General features: G+C 46.3%; 1 protein-coding gene across 2 annotated transcripts in view; it reads right to left on the minus strand.

Moving 5' to 3' along the window:
• The window catches only part of Raf1 (Raf-1 proto-oncogene, serine/threonine kinase), a 57,869-nt gene extending 51,385 nt beyond the window's left edge, over nucleotides 1–6,484 (minus strand). Inside the window, exon 1 of one of the 2 annotated variants that reach the window (XM_021165724.1) lies at nucleotides 6,084–6,484. The gene's annotated coding sequence lies outside the window, so the exon portion shown is untranslated. Of the gene's footprint in view, nucleotides 1–5,530; nucleotides 6,009–6,083 lie in introns of those variants that run through there. The other variant, XM_021165725.2, reaches the window with a different exon arrangement.
• Between the last annotated feature and the right edge of the window lie 966 nt (nucleotides 6,485–7,450).

Here is a 7,450-nt window from a genome sequence, read left to right on the forward strand (position 1 = left end):
GGAATCAAGGTTTAAAGGAGAATAGTGGAACAGGAAGGGTTAAACTGGGGTGGGAACAGAAAGTAGGTACAGGAGGGAGCATGAGAAGGACCTTTCAAAAAAGACACATGGAAAATATCTATATCTAAACACACACATATGTTAAAATGTTATGTACATGCATGGGAGGGGTACATGCATGTGAGCGCAGAAGCACCGAGCTGACTTACAAGTAGTAGACATCAGAAGCTTACTAATAAAAAGACCCATGCCAGAAATGGCTTACAACTTTAGTGAGGTCTCACGGACACCACCCTCCCAGCATTACAGGATATTGTCACTGTTCTTGGATATCCTCCGTTGCTGAAAACACCACATCCTTGAGTCATAGGACATGGTGAAATTAACCTGGTATGGACCTGGAAGATTCATCTTTATTGGCTAGCTTTCAAAGGGCTGGAGAGTGCTATGCATAGTGCTAAAGGAGAAAAGCAAGCTACAATAATGACTAGCCTGGCAGGACATACCCACTGGTGCAATGGTGGCACAAACAGCATGTGAGCAACCAATCATTTCTGATTGGATTTTAAGTCCCACTCCACAGTAAGAACCCAATACCTGGTAACATTATTATGCTAAAAACCCTATGACTACATAGGTCATAGGCCCTAGGGGAAAACTTATTACTATTAGGCTGCTAAAAGAGCACAGTATTAAACTGACTCTTTAAAAGACTTCTTGTTACATAGAGATACATAGTGCAGTGTATCTCTCTACCCTCATCTGGGAAGCTTCTATTTGCAGTAGATAACTGTTTTGTGCCCACAACTGGCCAAGAGGCAGAAAATAAGAGACTGTAGCATGTTCAGCCTTGAAGGGAAAAGACACACTACATCTCAAAAGGTTCAGGGTCCACTGAGGAACAGAAGGCAGGAGAACATTTAAGGGCCAGAGGCAGTGGTGACTACAAGGAAACACCTCTGGACACAACAGAGCAGCTGCAGCATATATCAACTCTCAGCAATTGGGACAATATGTACAAAACCTTTGCAAACCATACCAGACCAAATCCCAGCATGGAGGAGGGAGATGAGCACACAATCCCAGCCCACTCTGATTCTTCTACATTGATGTGCTGGGCTGAAGAAAGGCAAACAGACTGGCAGTGTTTGTCTGGTCCACTTAAAGCCCTAGGTTTAATCCCCAGGACTGTATCCATAAAAACAGAAAAGGGAGATGTTTTGCCCAAACATCATATCTCATTACAGAGTCAATGAAAAATCAGAGAGAACTTCATAGTAGGCTAGAAGGAAATAAAGAGGGGAGAACTTGATTCAAGCAGTCAGTGTGCTTACTCTTGCTGCTGGATGACAATAAATTAGAAACAATAGTTAGACAAAGGAAGATGAAGCAGGGCAAGAAGCAGGGCGTGGTTGCCCACACCTTTAATCCCAGCACTCGGGAGGCAGAAGCAGGTGAATCTCTGTGCATTCAGGTCAGACTTGTCTACATTGTATGAAAGTTCTAGGACAGCCAGGACCACAAAGGGACCCTGTCTCAGACAGAGACAGACAGACAGAGGACAGTAACTCCACACAACACAGACCACACCACTTCACTGAAGGAATATGCCATACAAGAGTTTATTTAAAACACTCTCATTGAGCCGAGCAGTGGTGGTGCACACCTTTAATTCCAGCACTCTGGAGGCAGAGGCAGGCGGNTTTCTGAGTTCTAGGCCAGCCTGGTCTACAAAAGTAAGTTCCAGGACAGCCAGGGCTACACAGAGAAACCCTGTCTCGAAAAAAAACTCTCATTGCCGGCTGCTTCCCATTCTTTAACCAAAAATGTAAATACAGCTAAATCGCGAGGGTTTGCAAATTCTAAAATAGCTCTTTTAGAATTCTTAATCACCACCCAACTAAATCCTTTAGAACCTGGTCTAAAAATAAAACTGTGTCAAGTGTTTTTCAAAATATACTATGTACACTGACTGAAATGAAATGCCAATTAACACACTGAGCAATTAAAAAAAGAAAAGTCAAATAGCCTGCACCAAGCTAAATAAATAACAAAGAAATACCATCCACTTGAAATGTCCTTCAATTAAACTGAGATTCTCAGAACAATTTCAGAACTCGAGCGTCTACAATCACCAAGTGTTGTAGCACATACCTGTAATCCCAAATCTCAGGATAACTGAAACAGAAGCATCACCAATTTGAGGCTAGCCTTGTCTATATATATATATTTAATAAAGCATGCATTTTTTTATTTTATGTATATGGGTGTTTGGCCTGAATATATGTCTATGTATCATGTGGTTCCTTGTGTCCCATAAGGACAGAAGAGGGTGCCAGATCTTTAGGAACTGGAGTTATATACAGACAGTTGTAAACCCCCATGGGGTGCTTAGTCACCCACACCCAGGCTCTCTGCAAAGCCAACAAGTCCTCTTACCTGCTGAGCCATCTCTCCAGCCCTGAGACTGTGTAAACAACAACAGCTGGACTGGAGCAATGGCCCATCAATCAGAGTACTTAATGCTCTTGCAGAAAATCTGCTTCAGTCTCCAGAACCCACACAGCTCACAGCCACCTGTAATTCCAACGCTAGAGGATCTGATGCCCTCTTCCGACCTCCACTAACACTGCAGACATTGGTGCATATACACTCAGGCACACAAACATACACACATGTACAATAAAAGTAAAATAAATACATAAATAAATAACATAAAATAAAATAAAAACAATCACCACAACAAAAACTACTAAGGGGCTAGAGAGATGGCTCAGCAATTAAAAGACAATCTTGCAGTCGAAAGGCCTGGGTTCAGTTTCCAGAATCCGCCCCCATGCCAGCTCACAGCTGTCTGTGACCTCCGTTCCAGAGGATGATGCCGGCTTCTAACCTCCAAGGCAATAGGCACAGGTGTAGTTCTCAGACATATGTGCAGGCAAAATACCCATACGTGGATAATTAAAATTTTAAAAACTAAAATCACTAAGAGCTATACAAATAGTCCTGGGAGCAAAGAAGTAACAGAATGACTCAGACACTACAAAACTTAAGTGTCAATCTTAATGACTAACTAAAGACTTTTTTTTTTTTTTTTTTTTTTTGGTTTTTTGGAGACAGGGTTTCTCTNTGTATAGCCCTGGCTGTCCTGGCACTCACTTTGTAGACCAGGCTGGCCTCGAACTCAGAAATCCGCCTGCCTCTGCCTCCCGAGTGCTGGGACTAAAGGCGTGCGCCACCACGCCCGGCTAAGACTTTTTACTCACAACTTTGAAGGTCAAAATAAAACAATCTGACATTACTATCCTAGGATTGCAGACAAGGGTTTAGACCTACCCCATAACAGTAGAATCTTAACATAAATATTTAGTTATATTAGTATATTTTGAACCCGATGGATGAACAATTAGCAAGTTCACCCATCCATGTGTACACATCTCAAAGCAAACAAACAAACTAACAAAACAAAAACTCAACAACCTCCTAAAGAATCTACACCTTTAATCCCAACAGTTGGGAGGCAGAGGCAGGGGGATCTCTGAGTTCAAGGATAACCTGGTCTACGTAGTGAGTTCCAGGTCATCCAAGGACTACACAGTGAGATCCAGAAAAAAAAGAAAGAAAAAAAAAATCAAGAAAGAAAAAAAAAAATTCTGATTTTTCAAAAGTGGAAGACCCTGATTTTTTATGGTCTACTTACAACTTTAGAAAAATAACACAACAAAATTTTAAATTAAAGCTTGATTTTTATGGTTTCATAAAGCCCCTCGCTGGTACATTTGTTCACTATCTGGCAGAGACAATATTTAAATTCTGATCTGCAAGTCAACTTTAAGGCATGCTGTTTAGTTAACAAGCTCCTCCCAAGATCAGGCTCATTACTAGTAAACCTAACAGGCAAACCAAAGCATTCTTTCATATTTTTAGGTAGCAGGTGAGTAACAACCTTCTGTCTAAATTTTAACATTAAATAATCAAACATTCATTAATAGACTTCCTAAAAGAGCAATTTGAAGTTAGTCATTGTATTTCCATTAAAAATATTTAGTCCTTCTACAAATATCAAATTAACTTCCAAAAACTGTCATGTAGTTTAATCATCAGAGCATAATTGACTTGAAGCCAAAAGCAGCTGGGTTCCGAGCAGTTATGATGCAGGTCACTGATAATTTTTGGATACTTTTTGTCATAAGTAAAAGGTTCTCAGTCTTTTTACTACTGGGCCAAATCCCTTAAAATGCATTCAAAGCCTTTCAGTCAAGCCCTCTACTTCACAGGCACACAAGGTCTTTTCAACTATTGACAAGACCTTCACAAAGCTGCCTGATCCCACTTGAGGGCACAATCACAGTCTTGCAGACCTGAAGATAAGCCTTCAGAACAGAAACATCAGCAGGTTTATTTTTCCAAGTCTCCAGTCTCGGCTAGGTCAAATGTTGCTGCTGGATTTTAAACAGCTTACTTAGCCCTTGAAATGATAAGAGTAAAACCAAATCAAAAGAACCTCAGTGGTTTTCAGTGGTTCACAGCACCAAAGATTTGGACACTGCTCCTGATGTCTCTTCACTTCTAAATAGCCACTTCAGCATAAGCCTTAATCGTAGGAGCTATTTTAGAAGAATGTTCACAGGGCTGCAGACTTCTTAACAAAGCTGCAACCTGGGGACTCAGTCCAAAGAAAAGAGTCTACTACATAAATAGGGTTAATTAAAAATACTTTCATGCTACACTTCTTCAGGTGCTTTCTATAATCTGCCAATTTCTGTCTGTTTGGGGAATGTGTTAACCTTAGAAATGGCTGCAAGAGTATCTCCAAATAGGAACCAGTGAACAAGCACTAAACATTTTCTATCAATTACCAAAACTGGTTAGCAAGAGTTAACAAGGTAAATTTTGTTCACTACCATAGCGGGAGGGGGTGCAAAGCAGTAACCAGCAAGAACTAAACATTCACAACATGAAATTAATTAATAAATGAGCTAGTTCATTACTATCCATCACACAGACCCTTCACAAGCGATCAATTTTCCTTTTGAACCCTGACGTCTCACTGTCTTCCTGCACCCCACATTTACTAGCTGCTCCCCCAAATGATCCCAACTCCCGCAGGCTATGCCTCTGTGCCTTGGTGCCAGCTGTTCCCTCCGCCGACAATGTCCTCCCCTCTGCCTCACCTGGCGGAACAGTCCTTCAAACTCCGCGCAGAAGCAAGCAAGGAACCTCAGGGCCTCTCGACTCTGCACCTAACTGTTCTAAATCCCAAGAACACTTGGGAAAACAAGCCTTATCACCGCGCGATGTTTTCACGCCCCAGGAACTGAGTCTCCAACGACCCCACAGGACGCATTGCAGGCATCCAGACGTGCCCTGAATTCATTCCCCACTTCTATACACAGACCTGGCCCATTCCCCAGGACCCGGTTACGTCTCAACCCGGAAAGAAGAGATTCGACTGTCCCTCCTAACAAAGAATGAAAACCAGAGGCACACCCTGGGCCCTGGAGAGAGAACAATGAATGAACACGGTCACCTCGCCTCCCGTTGTGTCCCAACTCTGCATCCATCCACGGGCTCTGCAAGAGCCTGGGAGGTTGTCGCTTCACACAAAAGGCAGCCTGGCTCCTGATCGCGAGCATCCCGGGCCACCCATTTGGAAGCCCCAGGCGAGGTCGCAAGCCTTTGAGGCGGGACCCTGACCGTTTTCTCTCGCTGCCTTCCCCGATTCCTCTTGTCTTCCCTAAAAGGGTGTCACTTAAGCGAAACAGCCCGAGAGGAGGTGCAAGGCCGGGCTCCCCCCACTTCTGCAGCCCGAGAGAAAAAAGAACGAGCCCATCCCAGTGACAACACAGTCACTGGGCAGCTCTGGGAGAATTTTTTTTTCCCCATTGCCAAAATATGAGGAATGCTCGCTGGGCACCAGAGTGGCGCTGGCACGTTTCCGAGAAACACTGGGAAATCTGAGCAGGGGTGTGGAAACTGGCTCGCCGGCCATGACACCCGGCCCGCGCCCGGCCCGCCACCAGGATGACAGCGGCCTGGCCGACCCTGCGCCCCATGGTCGCACCGTCAGCCCTGTGGCCTACCTGAGGGAGGCCGGGCAGTGCCGGGTCCCGTCGTGCAGCGGCAGCGGTGGTTGAGAGAACGCGTTGGTTGCGGTCACATTCGGCGTGTCCCCAGCCCGGGGGACGGGGCCCCGGGGAGGCCCCGCATCGCTGCACTAGCGCCCCGCGCCTCAGGGCACGCGCCCCAAAGCTCGGCCAGCTGGCCCGTCCGAGGGCCTGCGGAGAACGGCAGAGAAGCCTTCCCGCCTCAAGCCCGCTCGGCTCTAACTCCCGCCATCCAAGATGGCGGCACCAGCACCCGCGATGAAGACGCTCTCAGGCTGTCCCGGGCGAGCTAGCCCTGCGCTCGACACTCGTCTCCACGACCTGCGGCGCCGCCGGGCTCACTGCCTCTGCGCGAGCTCCTGGGCTCGGCTGTCCGCTTAAAACTGGGCTCGGGAATCTATCGCTCAGGCCTGGAATGTGGCCCCGCCTCCGGGGGCGTGGCCTCGCGGTCCTGCGGCCGCCATTTCGGGGTTGACTCCGTGGTAGCAGAGTGACTGTTTCTGGTTGAAGGCCAGCGGTATTGGGCTGCAGCCGCGGTCCGGCCACCCGCGAGGCCCTCCGCGGGCCAGACGCGCCTGGTGACACACGGCACAGGGCCCCAGCTCTGGTGCTTCCTCTCCGAAGTTGACATCCGTGGAGAATGGCGGCCTAGGGGTTTTGTGGGAAAGCCCTCATACTATGTGAAACCTCAGGTTCCTCATTTGTAGATGGAGGGTTCGCTGTAGTACACCAGGTTGACCAAAAACTAAAAGTATGGTGTTGCACACCTGTAATGCCAGCGCTTGGAAAGTGAGGGCAAGAGGGTCGGGAGTTCACGGTCATATGAGCTGCATGAGACCCTGTCTCAAAAAAGAAAAAAACAAAATTAAAATTGATGCGACAGTATGGCCCACGGTAAATGAAGCCTGTTGTGCGTCTTCGTACAGCTCCCGTGGAATAGACACCTGGAGGGCAATGTGTTTTGTCAATTATGCTTTTTTTTCCCCTTTGAAATAGGTTCTCAACTTTATTTATTTATTTATTGTGGTTTTTCGAGACAGGGTTTCTTTGTCTAACAGCCCTGTCTGTCCTGGAACTCACTTTGTAAACCAGGCTGACCTCGAGCACAAAGAGATCGCTCTGCCTCTGCCTCTTGAGTGCTGGGATTAAAGGCATGTGCCAGATTCCCTCTTAATTTGAGGCTGGCCTCAGACTCCGGTTCTCCTACCTCTGTGTAAGTATTTTCCAAGTAGCCATTTGGGGACCCTCAAGGTGACTCAGAGTAAAAAGTGTGCAGAGTAAAACCTGATGGAAGAGAGAACAGGCTCCTGAAAGTTATCCTCTGACCTCGATTCGAACCCGGT

Source organism: Mus caroli, chromosome 6 (assembly GCF_900094665.2).
Source record: "Mus caroli chromosome 6, CAROLI_EIJ_v1.1, whole genome shotgun sequence".
Lineage (NCBI taxonomy): Eukaryota > Metazoa > Chordata > Mammalia > Rodentia > Muridae > Mus > Mus caroli.